Raw genomic sequence first — 19,871 nt, forward strand, 5'->3', positions numbered from 1 at the left:
ATTCCAAGGGGTCCTTGCCATTCTTTAGTAAGACTGTTATTACAGCCTGATTCATTGTTTCTGGTATTCTCTTTGTGGATAAAATGTCTGTGTATAGAAAGCCAGTATAAGTGCCAGTTTGTTAGAAAAAGCTTTGTAGAATTCAATTGATATCCCATCAAGGCCTGCTGCTTTACCGCTTTGCAAGGAGCTAATGGCTTGTGTGATTTCCTGGCATGTTATAGGGGCATCAATAAGTGTTTGTGCCTCTAGGCCAGGGGTGCCCAACCTTTTTTGAACCAAGATCTACTTTTAAAGTTGATAGTGTGTCGAGATCTACCAAGCAATATCGAAAGCCATAGCGTAGCCACAATTAATTGTGCACCTATATAATAACACAATGTTCTGACACAAAGATCCAGTTTTAACAATAATAATACATTTATTGAAGTAAATGTACGTCTGCAAAGAATAAGCACAAGTAGGCCTGGGACTCGCCCGTAACAACACAACAACATACAACCCAATTAATACAATGCCTAATTTAAGTTGGAAAAGTGGTTCTCTACATTAGTGGGACTTCTGGCACTGAGAGGAGGAAGCTAGTCTCTCAAAGTCCGGACAGTAGGAGCTGAGTGCCAGCCGTAAGCAGGCCGCAAGGTGGTCATCAGTCATGGTGGATCTGTATTTTGACTTAATGATTTTCATACGTGAAAAGGCAGACTACACAAATATGTTGATCCAAAAAGTGCCGTCAAATTCTTTGCAGTTTGTCTGAGGTTGGGGTACTGCTCTTTCTGCATTAGACTCCAGAATTGGACATTTGTGTCAGGTGTAGCTCTTGATTTGAGCTCAATGTCATTATTTAGTGTGAGGATCTCATTCTCAATAGCACCGCTATCCAGGTTGAAGAGTGATGCCACTTTGGACGTTATACAATCCACATCTATATTTTCCCCAAATGGAAAACTGACAACAGGCTCAATGGATGCAAAGTCAGTAAACTGCCTGTCAAATTCTGACAAGATGCTTTGCACTTGATCATCATAACATGCACTCTCAAGCTCCGCAGTCTTTGCCCTGACGCTTAAGTTCTGTGTCCATGTGTGGAAAGTTCTGCAGATCACACTGTTGCAACCTGCTTGATAGCAGCTGCAACTTGCTTTTAAAGGTGTTCATGGAGCTGATCATGTTGATGATGTGCTTGTTCTTACCCTGCAGCTCTAGATTCAAGTTATTGAGCTTGTCAGTCAGATCAGTAAGAAAGGCCCAATGCAAGAGCCACTGACTGTCTTCTAGCTGTGCATGTTCAGCATGGTTTGAACGTTTCAGAAATGTTTTAATTTCGGGCAACAATTCAGAAAACCGTTCCAGAAATGTACCTCTGCTGAGCCACCTTACGTCTGTGTGCAGCAGCAGATCTGTGTGTTCTACACCGGTCTTCTCCAGTTGCGCACGGAATAATCACCTCTGCAGACTCCTGGCCCGAACAGAACAGGCAATCTTGTTAGCCACATCCATCACGTCTTTCATATTTAAAATCTTCCCGCATAACCCTTGCTGGTGAATTATACAACGGTAATTCAGGAAATCCGGGAAAGATTCAGACTGTTTGCACAATCCAATGAACCCAGCAGTACGTCCAATCATTGCTGGAGCCCCATCGGTTGTAATGGAGATGAGTTTGAAGAGGGGCAACTTGCTCTTACTAACGAATTCCATAAAAACCTGAAAAATATCTGTGCCTCTTGTGTGCCCTTTCAAAGGCAAAATGGTCCGCAGCTCTTCTTTTACACTCATATTGTAGAAAACCATTCTAATGAACACACATAGCTGAGCCACATCCACAGCATCAGTGGATTCATCGAATTGCAGAGAAAAACACTCACATGTGTCAATATCATTCCTCAATTGCTGTTCAACATCCTCCGCCATTCCCTCGCATCGCCGTGTAACAGAATTTCTTGATAGCTGCACATCCTGAATAGCAGACACAATCTCCTTTCGATTTTTTAAATAGTCAAAAAGCGCATCTGTGGCTTCCATGAACGCTTCTTTCGCAATCTCACCATCCTTGAAAGATTTCTCTCCTTTTGCAAGAACACGATAAGAAGCTATGGTTGCAGCCTTACTCGTGGTATTGGGCCTGGTAAAAATGGACTGTTGTGCTGCTAGCTGACTTTTCAAGTCCTTGACTTTTCGGGCACGCAGTGGTGATTTAGCTGGGAAGTTTGCATCGTAGCTCTTGTGGACCGTCTTGAAATGCCGCTCCAAATTCCCTTTCTTTGGTAAAGCCACATTTGCATTGCAGATAAGACAGATGGACTTGGCAATCGAATACACGAAAAAATAATCCTCCTCCCACTCTGAATGAAAATTAGAAGTTTTAGATATTTTAGCTTCTGCCGCCATGGTAGTATCCACTCGCTCTAGTCAAGCTTCTCGCGCCCTTCCGAGTCCTTAGTTAGAACCTAGCAACCATACCATGCGCGCGCAGATAGAAAGAAGCACGTGAGATTTTTTCTTTGATTATGCCTGATCTACCTTACTATAGCTGTACAAATCTACACACTGCTTCACGCGATCAACAGTTCATTGTGCCTATTTAAGATGTTTTAAGATGGAAGTTTAAATGTAGGCCTATTTTACACAACAGTAGGAGGATAGCCTACACACAACATTTTCTCGCGATCGACTGGAACTCAGCCCGCGATCGACTGGTAGACCGCGATCGACTGTTTGGGCACCCCTGCTCTAGGCTTATCTGTGGAATGTCAAGTTTATCCAGGAACCCGTGGATCTTCCCAGTATTGGCATTAGCCTCTGATGTATAAATATCTGTATAATAATGTCTGAATTGGTCATTAATAGCCTGTGGATGAGTGGTGGTTTTATCTGGTGCAATACGAATTTCAGGGATAGCTGTCTTAGCTGTTTTCTGATGTAGTTGATGAGCGAGGAGTCTGCCTGCTTTATCACTGTGTTCGTAATGTGTTTGCTTTGATTTACAAATATTTGATTGTTGTGTGTCTCTAATGGACAAGCAGTCATACTCTGATTGCAGTAGCAAACGCTCTTTGTGCAGATTGGTATCAGGATCAGAAGGAACCCTTACAGTCTATATCTTTTATCTGTCCAGATAAATCACCAAGTTGCAAATTACGCATTGATTGCGAGTTGGCTGAGTAGGAGATGATTTGCCCTTTTATATACGCTATAAACGTCTCCCAAATGATGCTATATGACATATCTGGAGTTGTATTGGTTTCAAAAAATAAGTCTATTTGACTACCAATGAAATTAGTAAAATCCTTGTCAGCTAATAGCACTGGGTCAAAGCGCCACGTTCTGTGTTTTGTGCTACTATTAGGCATATGAAAGTCCAACTGTAGAGGGCAGTGGTCTGATATAATGATACTGTGATATTTTGAATGTTTGACAAAAGAAAAAGACCTGTCATCAACAAGAAAATAGTCAATTCTTGAGTAAGACTTGTGTACTGGAGAGTAAAAATAATATTGTCTGGTTGTTGGGTTAGAGCTTCTCCAAGGGTCCTGTAGCCTGTAGTCATTTAGAAAACACAGAAGTACCTCCCAAAATTTGGAAATATTGACTTGGGTCCCAGCCCTGGACCTATCCAAAACCGGGTCGAGAACGCAATTGAAATCTCCTCCCAATACTAGATGATGTGAGTTGATATCTGGTAATTTGGCTTTAAGGCGTGAGAAGAACTGTGGATTGTCCCAGTTTGGACCATATACGTTGGCTAGGATAATGGGAGTGCCAAACAGTTTCCCAGAGACTATGATGTATTGTCCATTTGTATCAGAGATAACTTGAGATGGGACAAAAGGGGTCCCACTTTTAATCAAAATTGCCACCTTTCTGGCTCTGGCTTCATAGTTAGAGCAGAATATTTGACCTACCCAGCCTCTTTCTAATTTAGAACGTTCAGTAGCCAAGAGATGTGTCTCCTGTAAGAAAATGATATCTGGGCCTAAGGATTTTAAGAGCGAGAAGACATGGTACGTTTAATTGGGTGGTTCATCCCCTTTACATTCCAGCTGAAAGAGACATGTGGTGCTACTTTGTGAAGTCATACAGTATTGTAGCGACCCTGCAGCGCTGAGGAGGGAGAGACTCAAAAGTGGGGGGGGGTGTTTATTGGGGTAGGATGTTGCTGTAGTTCAGGCGTGTCCAAAGTCCGGCCCGCAGGCCAAATGCGGCCCGTGTTCAAATTCCCACTGGCCCGCAGTCTCCTTCATAAAATTAATAATATGCGGCCCGCCAGCACGTACAAAAAACAAACCAAAAAAATATATGTCCAACAAAAGCTATTTTATATTTCACCAGAAGATGACAGCAGACCTGTGCCGCACCCTAACCGCGCGAACCTTAACTGTTTCCAGCACATTTCTAATATGGCGACTGCAACTAAAAAAAGAAAGGTTGACACCGAGGACCGCCGCTTCAAGGAGAAGTGGAAATTGGAATATTTTTTCACTGAAATATGCAACAACTGTGTCTGCCTAATTTGCCAAGAGGCTGTGGCTGTTTTCAAGGAATTCAACTGGAAGCAACTGGAAGCTGTTTTAACAGCCCAGCAGCGCTTTTTCACAAGAGCCCGTGAGTCGAAGGAAAATGCCACAAAGGCAAGCTACGAGGTGGCACCGCTGATTGCAAAGCACTGCAAACCTTTTACCGAGGGTGCATTTATAAAAGACTGTGTGATGAAAATGGTGGAGAACATTTGTCCCAAAAAGAAGCAAGAGTTTGCTAATGTTTGCCTGGCTCGTACTGTCGTAAGGAGAATTGAAGACATTTCATCTGATATTAAGAAACAGTTTGAGGTAAAGGGAGCCGACTGACTTTTTTTCGTTAGCCTGCGATGAAAGCACGGACGCATCTGAAACCGCTCAGTTACTGATTTTTTAAGAGGAGTGGACAACGAAATGAACCTGAGCGAAGAGCTACTTGACCTCCAGAGCCTTAAGGGCCAAACAAGAGGAACAGATTTATTTGTTTCTGTTTGTTCCGCCGTTGATGACATGAAACTACCGTGGAATAAAGTCACTGGGATTATTACGGATGGTGCACCTGCCATGGCTGGCACGAGAAGTGGATTATTAACCTCTGATCCTGTTTGGCTGGTTGATTTGGGATTTTTAGTGGGCATAACACGGCATCTGAACGTGCTTAACACGAGCCTTAAGGGGAAAAATGCAATGGTGAGCGAACTGTATTCACACATCAAAGCCTTTGAGACCAAGCTGCAACTTTTCCAAAGGCACCTGTCACAAACTCAGCCCAATACGGCACACTTCCCCGCGCTGCAGTAAATAATGACCAGTTTTCCACAGAACAATATCAGTGCACAAATGAGGAGGTACGCAGCAGTAATCTCATCCCTGGCTGAAGAGTTTCAACAGCGCTTTCGGGATTTTGCAGCTATTGAAAAGGAGATCACGCTTTTTTCCTCTCCTTTTTCCGTAAATCCCGATGACGTTCCAGACCACCTGCAGCTGGAGCTCATTGATCTCCAGTGTGACGCTGAGTGTCGGAGTCGACGCCAACAGCTCCCTCTTGTCAATTTCTACCACCAGCTGGATAAAGGCCGGTTTCAAGAGATTCGAACAGTTACGAAGAAAATGCTGAGCTTGTTTGGCTCGACCTACTTGGCGAGAAGACATTCTCGGTTATGAATTTTAACAAGAACCGCGTCAGGACAAGACTAAGCGATTCTCACCTGCGTGAAATGCTGCACATCAAAACCACTGTCTTTGAGCCAGACCTGGCCTATTTAATGCAGTCAAGATCCCAGTATCACCCTTCACATTAGTGCAGATAAGTTGTTTGTTTAATTATCTGACGTGAATAAATTCTAAATTCACTCAGTGAATTTTTTTTTTGATGATCAAAACCCCAATTTTGAATATGCACTGGGTCTATAGCCCTCAATGTTTTGTACTTCTGAACTGTTAGTGTTGAATTTAGGAGTTTACCGTGATAATTTAACAGTGAGTAATATGCAATGTTTCAAATGATGTTTAAGCTTCCTGAAAGTTTTTTTTTTTTTCCCCAGACAGACTTGCAATAAAAAATGTATTAAATAGTTCATTTGCATTTCATTTTAATGGTTCAAAGGATGTCAGGCTGAATGGTCGGCCCCCACACATATTCAACCTCACCAAATCTGGCCCTCTTTGCAAAAAGTTTGGACACCCCTGCCCTAGTTAGCTGGACAGGGCGGGTAGAAAGACGGGGTGGGAATTAAGAGAGTAGAAGAAGAGTGTGGAGCTGCGGAGATGGAAGAGAGCGAAGAAGAAGAGAGAAAGACAATTGGGGAGAACAACGTGCATCCACTCTGTTCTTCCTACTTAGGTATATAAGCATTTTAGCTTCACCAGAGAGGTAGTTTAGGAGCTGCCACTTTTCCTTGCTTGTCTTTCTGTATGGCGCTCCCATGATAAACACGCTCTCTGTAAAGGCTATACTAAAAAGACTAAAAACCAATGTTAAAAGAGAGAACAAACCCGTGAGTCTCTGGCACTCTGTAAAGACATGGAAAACAGTCTCTCCAAAACCACAAAATGGACAGTTGTTACTGACAGCAGGATTGATGACAGAGATAAAAGAATTGGAGGCGATAGCGCCGTGTAAAATTCTCCACTGGAGGTCGGCAGTACGTTTCTTTAAGGGGGGTTTGTACAGAATCCTCCACTCTGGGCCTGGTCCGTTTCCGGCACCCAGTCTAGTGCTCCACACAGTGGAGGCCCTGTCCTTCAGTCCATTTTTGTTAATGTTTTTTAACATGTTCATGTATATCGTCTTTTTGTCAGCTTTGTGTATGGTCATTTTCTCTGGGTTTGCAACCTTGAGCAGGGGGCCCATCAGCTCTCCGAGCCCTGGGCTCAGGTATATCTCCGGGAAAGGGTCTGTTGGGTCTGGTTTGGCTCTGCCCTGTCCGTAGCTCCTTAACAGTCTCTGCTCCTCAGCGCAGAGGCTCCGGCTCCAGAGTTGCAGGATCCTCTGGGCCACCCGGACAGAGTGTAGACCCAGCAGAGAGCCCAAGGCCCGGGCATCGCTCAGCTCCGGCCCCGCTGCTTCCACCACCTGCTGAAGGCTCAGGGTCCCAGATCTGCGCAGCACCACCGCCAGTCCTGGTGTCTCGCTGCAGCTAACGTCCAGCCTGGCTCCATGAATCAGAGGCTCTTTTAACAACCAGTGCAGAGAGTCAGTCTTTGGACACCTTCTATGGTTAAAAAGGGCCCAAGACTTAAAAACACCTGATAAAAGGGAGGTAACCCACTTAACTTTAAAATGGTTAAATCAGTTAAAAACAGAGCAGCATCCAGCCCCAGGTTACTCACGCGTCTTAGAATGCAGCTGCTCACATCTCTCCACACCAAATTAGCCGGGCTGGTAAGATACCTTTGCAGAAACTGCACTCTAAAGGTGGCTGTTCGGCTGGCCAGGTGGACAAGGCCCTGTCCCCCCTCCTCTCTAGGTAAAAACAGCACCCCCTGTGGCACCCAGTGTAGCCCATCCCAAAAGAAATCTACCAATCTCTTTTGTATTTGGGCCAGTAGGCCTGAGGGAGGGTCTACACAGGTAAGGCGGTGCCACAGTTGGGATGCCACAAGGTTGTTTAAAACCAACACTCTACCTTTAAAAGACATCTGCGTGGAGCAGCCACTTCCATTTGGACAGTTTTTCCTCAATTTTCTCTGTGACGTTCTCCCAGTTCTTCTGGACTATATTTGTGTTCCCTACGAACACCCCCAGGTACTTTATGCCATCTCTTTTCCATGTCATTCCCTGGGGGAGAACTGGGAGACCGCCACGCCACTCACCGACAGCGAGGGCCTCACTCTTCTTCCAATTGACCCTCGCTGCCGATGCTGAACTAAAATCTGTCACAATATTGGTTAAAATGTCTGCATCCCTCTGGTCACTAATAAAAACAACGATGTCGTCCGCATACGCAGATAAAACCGTGTTTCCATTAAAACCAGGTAGAAACAGCCATTGCAATTTAGAGCGTATTTTGCAGAGGAGGGGTTCTAGGGAGAGTGCATAGAGCATCCCAGACAGAGCACAGCCCTGCCGGACCCCTCTACACACTCTAAAAGGAGCACACAGTCCACGTTGAACTTCAGCACACTCTCAATCTTATTGTACAACACTTTGATCTTAGCTATGAAACCAGCGCTGAACCCAAACTTCTCCATTACTTTCCAGAGGAAGCTGTGCTCAACGCGGTCAAAAGCCTTTTCCTGATCTAGAGAAATCAGACCAGTATCAATGCCCAATGAGCTGGAGACCTCCAAAACATCTCAAATCAGGTGGACATTGTCCACCATGGACCTGCCGGGCACACAGTAGGTCTGGTCCCGATGGATGACCTGCTCAATAGCTCTCCCCAACCTGGTGGCCAAAGCCTTGGACAGAAGCTTGTAATCCACACACAGCAAAGACACAGGGCGCCAGTTTTTGATGTCCTGCAAGTTCCCTTTTTTTGGCAGCAGCGTGATCACCGCTCTGCTGCAGGACATTGGCATAGAGCCAGAGGCCAGACTCTCATTAAAAACGTCTAACAGGTCATGAGACAAGATGTCCCAATACGCTTTAAAAAACTCAGCCGAGAGGCCGTCGATACCAGGAGCCCGCTGTCCCTGCATGCCTTGCAGTGCGGCCTGCAACTCCTGCGTTGTCAACGGCCCTGCGAGCTGGCCTCCTCAGAGACCTGAGGTAGTTCCGCACAAAACTCCTCTGACAGCGTTTCGTCCTCGTTGTATTCACTCGTGTAGAGGGTGGAATAAAAACTCACAGCTCGCCTCCTGATCTGGCTTGGCTCTGTTAATTCCTGCCCTGTGTCTGACAGCAGTGAGTGGGTTACCCGCCTCTGTCCATTCTTTTTCTCCAGGCCAAAGAAGAAACTAGTGGGAGCATCCATCTCGTTTATGTTTAAGAACCGGGACCTGACCAGTGCACCCTGAACTTTAACGTCCAGCAGGCTGGCTAGAGCCATCTTTTTCTCTTTGAGGATTTCAATATATCCTCGATCTCCTGTGGACTCGCTTATTGCTTCTAGTTCCAATATATCACTCTCCAGGTCTTTCATAGATCTGATGTTGTCCTGTGTGACATTGAGGGTGTGCTGTTGACAGAGCATTCTTATCTCAGTCTTACCATGGTCCCACCACTGCCTAAGACTGCTTAACTCTCCCTTCCTCTGTCTAAAAACACTCCAGAAATAAATAAGGGCCTCTTTAAAATGTTTATCAAATGTTAAAACCGAATTAAAATGCCAATAAGCACTTCTCGGTAAAACATTTCTAATAAAAACATTACATAGAAGCAAAGAGTGATCTGTAAAACCAGCAGGGAGTATACTGCACATTTTAAAAGTATTAAAATGATGCTTAAAGCAATAAATGCGATCTAGTCTGGCTGATGAAATCCTATTCTCTCGGATGTGGGACCAGGTGTACTGCCTTTCGTCTGTGTGCATCCTTCTCCATACATCCACCAGGCCGTGGGAGTGGACCAGCTGCCTCAGAGCATGCTGGGATGCTGGATGCGGCTCTGCATGGTTGCGATCTAAAGATGCATTCTCCGTACAATTAAAATCCCCACCCAAGAATAAAAAGTCCTCCGTGGCACAGCCGTTTAAAACCTCATTCACTTTTTGTAAAAACAGCTTCCTCTCTGCACCGTTTGTTGGAGCATACACATTCATAAAAACAGCCGTAAAAAGGTCAAACCTGGCTTTTATCAAAAGCAACCTCCCCTTGATAAACTGCTCGACCTCCAGTGAGACAGGATTAAAAGACTTGGAGAGAAGGAAGCCCACCCCTCCACTGAGAGAGGTGCTGTGGCTTAAAATGACTTCCCCCTCCCACTCTTTTTTCCAGTCATTCTCATTACCAACGTCGCTGTGCGTCTCCTGTAAAAAAAGCACGTCGACATGTTTTATTCTTGCTGTTTGATAAATTAAAGCCCTCTTTCTTAGCTCTCTGGCTCCATTGACATTCAGGCTTCCCACTCTAAAAGTGTCCATTGTGAGTGAGGTAGTGCATACAGTAATAAAAACAAATAAGTTAATTAAAACACACATAAGGGGTTTTAACTTCATTGCTGCTTATTTGTTTTCGTACTCTATACACAAGTTTTTTTAGTCTCCAAGCTTCTTGTTCTGTGAAGACAGACTCCTCTTTTCGACTAAGATGGAACTTGGCCGAAGAACAAAAAACGCCCAAGTCAGGGAAATACTCTTCTACAACTACCCCATGCTGGTTCTTTGCCTGGAGTAGATAGTTTTTAATCATTTCCGCTGTGTACATTTTTTCCTTTTGACTGTCACTGAACCCTATCACGTCACTGCCGTCCGACACACACTCATCCCCACTCTCATCTGTCTGCCATTGCTCTCTTCCTTTCTTTCCCTCGCTCACCACTTTGCTGCTCTTTCTAACAGTAGGTGCGTTGTTCCTCGTGCTTCTGCGTTTATTAGCGGTCTTTTTTTTGTTGCTATTGCTGTTGCCACCTCTTCATTAGATTAGATTAGATTAGATTAGATTCAACTTTATTGTCATCGCACAGAGTACAAGTACTAGGACAACGAAATGCAGTTTAGTATCCAACCAGAAGTGCAAGTAAAGCAGTAAAAGTGCAGAGAATGTATATACATATGAAGGTAGTGAAATATAAATAATAAAGGATATGAACAGCTCGAATAAGGTATGTGCAGTAGAATGGTAAGAAGTAAACAGAGATGAGTTTAAGGTATGTATGAGTAAACAGCAGCAAGGTAGTGCAAATGGCATAATGTAGAGTGCAGTTGAATTCAAGTGATGGTAGAGGTAGAAATTGCAGAATGAGGTAGGTAATGAGGTGCTGAGGTAGGTACAGTGTATAAACGGAATAAATATAAAGTATGTACAGTAACATTTGTAATTAGTGCAAAAAGTTCAGTGGCTGGGGGAAGGTGCATGGCGTAGCAGGGTGGGGTAACCAGGGGGGCCATCACCGTGGTGCGGAGTTCAGCAGGATGACAGCCGAAGGGAAGAAGCTGTTCCTGAACCTGCTGGTCGGGATCGGAGGGCCCTGTAGCGCCTCCCAGAGGGGAGGAGGGCAAACAGTCTGTGGTTGGGGTGAGAGATGTCCTTGACAACACTGCGTGCCCTCCGCAGACACCTCTTGTGCTGTACAGTCTCAATGGTGGGAAGTGAAGAAGCAGTGATGCGCTGGGCAGTTTTCACCACCCTCTGAAGCGATTTCGGTCCGCAGAAGAGCAACTGCCATACCACACCGAGATGCAGTTGGTGAGGATGCTCTCGATGGTGCAGCGGTAGAAGTTCTCCAGGATCTGAGGGGACAGATGAGCCTTCTTCAGTCTCCTCAGGAAGAAGAGGCGCTGGTGAGCCTTCTTGACTAGAGTTGAGGTGTTGAGTGTCCAAGAGAGGTCCTCGGAGATGTGGACACCCAGGAACTCAAAGCTGGCGACACGCTCAACCTCCGTCCCATTGATATGGATGGGGGTGTGTGTGCCACCTTTGGTTCTCCTGAAGTCCACAATGAGCTCCTTGGTCTTCTTTGTGTTGAGAGCCAGGTTGTTGTTGGCGCACCACTCAGCCAGGCGCTGGACCTCATCCCTGTAGGCCGACTCATCGTTGTTGCTGATGAGGCCAATCACCGTAGTGTCGTCTGCAAACTTGATGATGGTATTAGAACCATGTACAGGTATGCAGTCGTAGGTGAAAAGAGAGTAGAGGAGAGGGCTCAGCACACAGCCCTGTGGGACACCAGTGTTCAATGTGAGGGTTGAGGAGGTGTAGTTCTCTAACCTGACAGATTGGGGTCTGTTGGTTAGGAAGTCCAGTATCCAGTTACTGAGGGAAGGGCTGATGCCCAGATCCCTCAGTTTAGTGATCAGTTTGGAGGGGATGATGGTGTTAAATGCTGAACTGAAGTCTATGAACAGCATTCTCACATAAGTGTTTTTATTGTCCAGGTGAGAGAGGGCGGAGTGAAGTGCCGTGGAGATGGCATCCTCTGTACTCCTATTCTTGCGGTAGGCAAACTGTAGGGGGTCCAGTGTGGGTGGTAAACAGGATTTGAGGTGAGCCAGGACCAGCCTCTCGAAGCACTTCATGATGGTGGGGGTGAGTGCAACGGGGCGGAAGTCATTAAGGCTCACTGCCTTGGAGTGTTTGGGCACCGGCACGATGGAGGTGGTCTTGAAGCACGTGGGGACCACTGCCTGGGCCAGTGACAGGTTGAAGATGTCCGTCAGGACCTCAGTCAGCTGCCCAGCACAGGCCCTGAGCGCGCGTCCGGGGATGCCATCAGGGCCAGCAGCCTTACGTGCATTTATCCGGCTCAGTGCAGCACACACATCGGTGGGGGAGAGTGTGAGGGGCTGATGGTCTGTTGTGAGCACAGCCTTGATGGCCACCTCCTGATTGTCCCTGTCAAAGCGGGCATAGAAGCTGTTCAGCTCATCAGGGAAGGAGGTGTCACTGCTTTGGGGGGAAGGGTTGATTGGTTTGTAGTCTGTGATGGCCTGGATGCCTTGCCACATGCGTCGGGGGTCGGAGCCGCTCTTGAAGTGCTCCTCGATCCGAAGCTTGTGGCTGTGCTTGGCCTTTTTGATGCCCCTCTTCAGGTCAGCCCTGGACGAACTGTAGGCCTGAGAGTCACCTGAACTGAAAGCAGTGTCACGTGCCTTCAGCAGCAGGCGAACCTCACTGTTCATCCACGGCTTCTGATTTGGGAAAGTGGTGATCCTTTTGAGAGTGGTGATGCTGTTTACACTAGTGTTGATGTAGTCCAGAACAGAGGAGGCATAGGTGTTGATGTCTGTGTGGGAGTCCTGTGTGGCCCGGGTGGCAAACCCACTCCAGTCTGTGTCTTCAAACCGGAGCTGTAGTGCAGAGTCTGCTCCCTCTGGCCACACTTTAACTGTCCTTACAGTGGGTTTCACACGTCTGATGAGAGGTGTGTATTTGGGGAGAAGGAACAATGAGAGGTGATCAGATTGTCCGAGGTGGGGGAGGGGGACAGCTTTGTAAGCATCCGCCATGTTTGTGTAAACATGGTCTAAAGTTGTGTCTCCTCTTGTGGGGCAGGAGACATGCTGGTGGAATTTGGGGAGTACAGTCTTCAGGTTGGAGTGATTAAAGTCACCCGCAACGATAAAGGCTGCCTCCGGGTGTGACGTCTGTTGTTTACCAATGGCAGCATGCAGTTCTTTCATAGCAAGCTTAGCATTAGCGTCCAGTGGAATATAGGCTGCAGTAACAACAGTTGACGTGAACTCTCTGGGCAGATAGAAAGGTCTACACTTAACCATAAGATATTCAAGGTCAGCAGAGCAGTGTCTCTCAATGATAACAGTGTCCGTACACCAAGCACTGTTCACGTAGATGCACAGTCCACCACCTCTGGTCTTACCGGAGTCGTCAGCTGTTCTATCTGCCCGGAGGATGTAGCGTCCAGCGAGCTCGATGGCGTTATCCGGAACGCCGCTGTTGAGCCAAGTTTCAGTGAAGATCATGACGTTACAGTCCATAATCCGTTTATGAGTGGTGATCCGCAGCCGCAGTTCATCCATTTTGTTCGCCAGGGACCGAACATTGGCGAGGAAAAGGCTGGGTAGTGATAGCCGATGAGGAGTTAGCTTTAGCTTAGCCTTTAGCCCTCCTCGTTTCCCCCGTCTTTGTTTACGGTCCTGACGCCGCCTATGAGTCCTTCCGGCCGGCGTAGCCGGATTGTTAGCCACCGGTGTCCTGAGGATCTCGGGAACGAGCCGTAGACTGTCGATAAAGTTGTTGCAATCGCCAGATCCGATGTTCAAAAGTTGTTCTCGGCTGTAAGAAGTGTCTGCAAGAATGTTCCTGGTGAACAGACTTGATATTATTAGGCAAATAACTGCTAACTTGCAAAATCCTGGGAGACACTGAGCCTCGCGTTGCACCCTAACCCTCCATCTCAGCAATCTCCACCTGCTCACCCCATGTTTTCCTCTCCTCTCCTGTTTTCACCATATTTTCCTCCTGTGTTTGGCAGACTTCACCCGTCTCTACCATTTTTTCGATTATTTCAGTTTTTTCTTGTGTTTTTTTCACCATTTTTTTTTCTTTTTTCTTTTTCTCCCCCCACCTGATTTTCTTCACCTCTACACAAAACCACAACCTCCCTTTCGTTAACATCTTTACCATCACCCACACCCTGCGCAACACCCCCGCATGCCCCGTCGGACACAGCAACAGCCGGCTGCTCCGGAGCAGCGGCGCCCCGGACAGGCACTCACGGTGTGCCCCTCTTCCCCGCAACCAAAACACTTCATAACTGACGAGGTTGCAAAAATCACGTAGTCATAATCATCTACTTTAACGTAAAAACGGAGGTTGAGCTCCGCGTTCCGATTGTTATGCCGGCTGCACACTACATGCGGTAATACGTATCCGATTTGACCGGAAGTCATTCAATGTCAATGGAGATCCGCACTCCGTATGCGATCAGCTCCGGTCGAGAGCGGTGCGGAAGAAACACTGCATCCGAGGCCCTCCGCATACGTTAAAAATATTGAACTCCTCCGGTCAACCGCAAAGCTCGACCGTAGGCTACGGCTGGTAGGACCGGAAGTTGTTGTTGCTATGGTGCCAATAAACAAACGTAAATTACTTTGCTGTTATAATAATAAAAACAACATTACAAGTGTAATTGTGAATATTTTTCATTCATAATTTGAAGTGTAAATTAAATGCTACTGTATTTAATGTAAATAAAGGTTGATGTTCTCAATTTGCAATCAATTTCAATTAGCAGCGCTAGCTATGCTATCGTGACATCGGCGTCATAATAAACCAACCAAAAGATTTGAACGGACCTGTCTTGCCTGCCGTGCGTGCTACATCCTCCCACGCCATAGCTTTGATGTTTATATTTCTGTATCCCTCTGCGGACAGGTCGTACAGCACCCGGTGCCCTGAAACCGCCAGGATGATTTTCTCAGACCCGTCCGCCATGTTTTTTTTTTTTTTTTACCGGAGCCTCGACTTGTACGGATTATTTTTTTAGGTAGTACGGTGTCCACTAGATGGCGTATTCCGGCCACCGGAGTCATTTTCCGCATGTAGTGTGCAGCCGGCATTAAGTATCATATACACCTGTCTGCGATGAGACACCACGTGCTTCAGTAACTGAGACTTACACCCAGACAGCATCTTCTTCACCGGAGAAACAAGTTTCCGGTGTCTGGATAGCTCTCTACTGAGGAACTCATCAGTTATGAAGGGAAGGACGTTGGATAGAACCACTTTGGTTGCGGGGAGCGTCAGCGGCTGCACCCGCACAAACATTTCACTCACCGTGATGCCCGTCTCGATAACGCGGTTCACTTTCTCCACCTGGTCCAGAAAGATCACGACTGCACTGTTCATCCGCGCCAGGGACTTAATGCTGCTGTGTCCGACCTTCTCCCCCACAGCCAGCCCGATATCCTCCATCGTGCATGGGAAGCCGGCCGATATTTTAATGCCGTGCTTCCGCGTGAGTCTGGCAAAGTCTCCATTCACCATGGCGCCAGACGCCGGCCGGCGAGACACCGGCAGGAGAAGCCCGCAAAACACCCCAAAAACACCACCAAAAGACCCAAAAGTTAAGCAAAGTAAACTATCACCGATAAACTATATGAAACTAACACCCATAAATAAGCACAAACGGAAAAATGTAGCTTATAAAGCGTCGCTCTTTTCTTTCGCTCACACTCCAAAATCTCCCAGCATGCACCAGAAGAAGAAGAAGAAGAAGAAGAAGAAGAAGAAGAAGAAGACATACTTTTATTAATCCCATACAGGGAAATTGCTTTCTCTACTCTGTTGTGTTGACACACATTAAACACACAGAGGATATACATGCACAAACACAGAGGAAATACATGCACACACAACCACATGCAGAGGAGAGGTGGCAGAGCAGAGGCAGCCAGGTACCCGGCGCCAAGGGAGCAGATGGAAGTTAGGTGCCTTGCTCAAGGGCACCTCGGCAGTGGCCTAGGAGGAGAACTGGCATCTCTCCAGCTACCAGCTCACTCTACAAATGATAAACAGAGGTAGGTTCCATACTTCAAACATTGATAACACATGAAGTTGAGAAAACTTAACAAGAATGGCAAGCTGCCATATTAGACCAATCATTTATCATATATCCATCCTCAAATAACTAAGTTTATATTGGCAAAACCAAACATAGTGCAAACCAGTGAGGAGAATAATAATAACAAAATAAAAAGCAGGCCTATCGCCTCGACAATCCTCACAAATGACTATTGTGGCTTTGACAGTCCTTATAGTTAGCTTATATTGATATCAGACATAGCCTACTGTAGAACAGTGAATAAAGAGAAATTATATCACCTTGACAATCCACACAAACCTATTGCACGGGCAGCTTCAGGGTCAGTGAAAAACCACTCGGTCCCGTTGAATGTAATGCGTAGCCGGGCTGGGAAAATAATTCCAAACCTAACTCCTGGAACGTCTTTTAACATCCATCTGACGTCGTTAAACGCCGCTCGCGCTTTGGCCACTCTCGCAGTGAAATCCGGGTAGACAGAGATGTTCATGTCGTCAACTTGGATCCTCTGTTTGGTTCTTGCTAGGCGCATGATATTGTTGCAGTCCTTGTAGTAGGGAAGATGCGCTGTGACCGCCCTGGCCGGTCCTCCTCCTTGTGGGGCTGGCTGTGGTGATCAGTGCAATCTGTCGAAAAGGGACACTTTATCCAAGTTGAACGCATCTTTGAGCAAAGCTGAAATCGCTGAAGTGGAACAACTGCCAGGGGATTCAGGAATTCCGAATATCCTTATATTATTTCTCCGCGACCTCCCTTCTAAATCTTCACATTTATTTTGAAGGGTATCAGCCAGCTCTGTCAAGGGCCTCACATCGCGTTGCAATAAAGTCACATCATCACTACGTGGACAGACTGTGCTCTGCGCTAGCTAGCGTGCTGTGTAGCACAGCTATTTCTGACTTAGTTGTGTTTTTGAATTCCTCTAAATCTGATTTAAGAGCCAAAACTTCAGATTTTAAAAATCCCAGCTCGCTTTCGAGTATAGAACGAACCTCCTTTTTCATTGCACCAACTAGGTCATCGCGTAGTTCAGGTTTAAATCCTTCAAAATCGAGAGGCATAGCTGAGGTGCCTTCATCCGCTGTCTGTTTTTCGCATGTGGTCTGACTCGTTGAAGGCTTCGACGCAGATATGATTGTTTGTCGTGTTTTGCCAGGTTTGTTAGACATCGTGCGTGTCTAACAGTTGCACAAAGTAAAAACGACTTTGTTTAAAGTGCTGTTTAAAGAAGTTACCTCTGAAAGTAATAGTTTAGCCGTAGTTTCCTGCAGAGCTACACAAACACGTCTTACTCTATGCTTGCTCAGCAGCGCCCAGGCAAAATGCACTTTTTGATGTCTTTTATACATAAATATGTGTCCCCGGTGTGTTAGGAGACTCACAAAGTGTCAGAAAATACAACCCTCTCTCTTATTCTCCTTACCAACATTTCTAAAAACGGAGGTACAAGCTTTGCAGTTCTTATGACGTAGTAAGGGAAATGTGGGCCGGCTTTACATTGAACTCCTGGCAACGTTCCACCCTATCCTACCCAATATGCGGTCGGCGAGCTGAAACCACTCTGTTCTGGAAGTAATATGGTCTGTGTTTACATTAGCAAGCATCCCTAACACTCAGAGCTAACGCTGTACTGGAGAGACTGTGTGTAATATAAAGGTCCTGTCGTTGTGGTGAACCGAGAGAGAGAAACGTTTGAGCTCCATACTGTTTCAGAGACAATGCTGGATGTGGTTTGGAACATAATATGGCGTTTAATCACGGCAGCGTTTAGCTGAGTTTCTCCCGGTAGAAAATTCTCTTCAGAGGAGAGATCATGACGCTCCAAAGGGGCGTGGCCAGCAGCAGCTCCACAGGGGCGTGGTCCGCAGCAGCTCCAAAGGGGCGTGGCCAACAGCAGCTAGTTCATTTCAAGCTACAGTCACAGAATCAGCACTTCAGGAACAGGGCTGAAATAGAGGGGGATGAGGCATGCTACAATGGGTGATCTGTTTGGTATTTTGAGCAAAACACTTCACAGACAAGTTTTGTAGAGATATGGCTCTAAAATATGTTGTTGAAGTATAGCATTATAGGAAACCTTTAAATCACACTTAAACAAAAAATCACTGCAGGTTCCAAGGACACTCTCGGAGAGCGGAAACAAGCGAGTAGTATTGGGCGTTACGTAGTACATCACAGACCCTAGTGCATTTAAACCATTACTAAGGTTTAGGCAATGGAACGACTTGGCTAGGCTTGGGCCATAAGAGCCATGGTCAGAAATAATAAAGCACCATGGAGGAAGCTACGGTGGTGCTTAGGTACACTGTCTGTTTGTGCATGTGTAAGACTCTGTTATACCCCTTATGGTGACATGTATAACCTTTTGTATATTGGACTGTTCTGCGTCAGTGTCATTAATGTGTGTGCCAAAGATTTTGTGTGTGTGTGTCTGTTTGTATCACACTGTGTTTTGTCCTCCAACCATGAAGCTCAGCTCTGCATCTCAGTCAGCAACTCTTTCCCTGCTCATCAGCACTCTATTTGGAGTCCCTGTGCAGCTGCTGCCACATTATGTCGCACTGACACAGACAGACACAGAAAGACACAGACAGACACACACACACACACACACACACACACAAACACACACACACACACACACACACACACACACACACACACACACACACACACACACACACACACACACACACACACACACACACATACACACACAAGTAGGGATTTACAAACACACTGACAAAATAAGGTGAACATACAAGCAGTCTCACAGACATATGATTCACACAAAGTCAAACAAGTGATGATATTCCTGCCAGTACACACACACACACACACACACACACACACACACACACACACACACACACATACACACACACCCATGCCCTTCCCATCACAGTCAGTTTCTCTGACAAACATCTGGACTATAAAGACAATATGATGGCGTCCCACAGCCCATAATGATTAGTCTGTCCCCATGGAGACCATACACTGTCGCCCCCCCCATGTCACTGTTGCCAAGGTGTGATAGTCAGGGAGCATGAGAACACACCATATCAATAAACAAACAACCAACACAAGATTCCCACTTTAGTGTTGGTTAAGGCTTATGTTTGTTCAGTCAATTATAACAAAAAAAATCATATTGTGCAACAGTCAGTCTCCATGGTGATGTTCCTAACACATTACAATTATGTATAGACATGTGTAAGAAGAAAGGAATAAAGTGTATCTAGATGATGGATGCACGAGTTTAATTCATTGTAGCTATTTTATCTGGAGCATCTATTATCAGTCACACTGGAATCCTTGGGTTAATGTCTTCAGTTACAGCAGTCAGTGATGTCTGACCCTCCAGGGCTGCTGCTGGTTCTGTTGTGTGAAAGTGAGCCTGCTTCAACTGTTCATAATCCCATTCAGTTCTTCTAAAATGGACTTAAAGGACGGGTGTGTGGTGCCTGGCCGAATGCTCCAAGAAGTTTGAAGCAGGAAAGTTTTGAGAGCCAGTTAAAATAAAAGATTTTGATTAGGTTTTTTTTCATTGAAATATTAAAATACAAAATGTTCCAACACATGAAAATGAATTGTATACATAGATACAAGTATAGGACACTTTTAACAGTAAAACATTCATTTGACAGAATTTGTGTTATATTTAAACACATGACAACTGTCGTCTTCAAAGGTCGATAGGCTTTACAATAAATGATAACCAATTTCTATCAATATTTGAGATGACGGAT

Source organism: Eleginops maclovinus, chromosome 3 (assembly GCF_036324505.1).
Source record: "Eleginops maclovinus isolate JMC-PN-2008 ecotype Puerto Natales chromosome 3, JC_Emac_rtc_rv5, whole genome shotgun sequence".
NCBI lineage: Eukaryota > Metazoa > Chordata > Actinopteri > Perciformes > Eleginopidae > Eleginops > Eleginops maclovinus.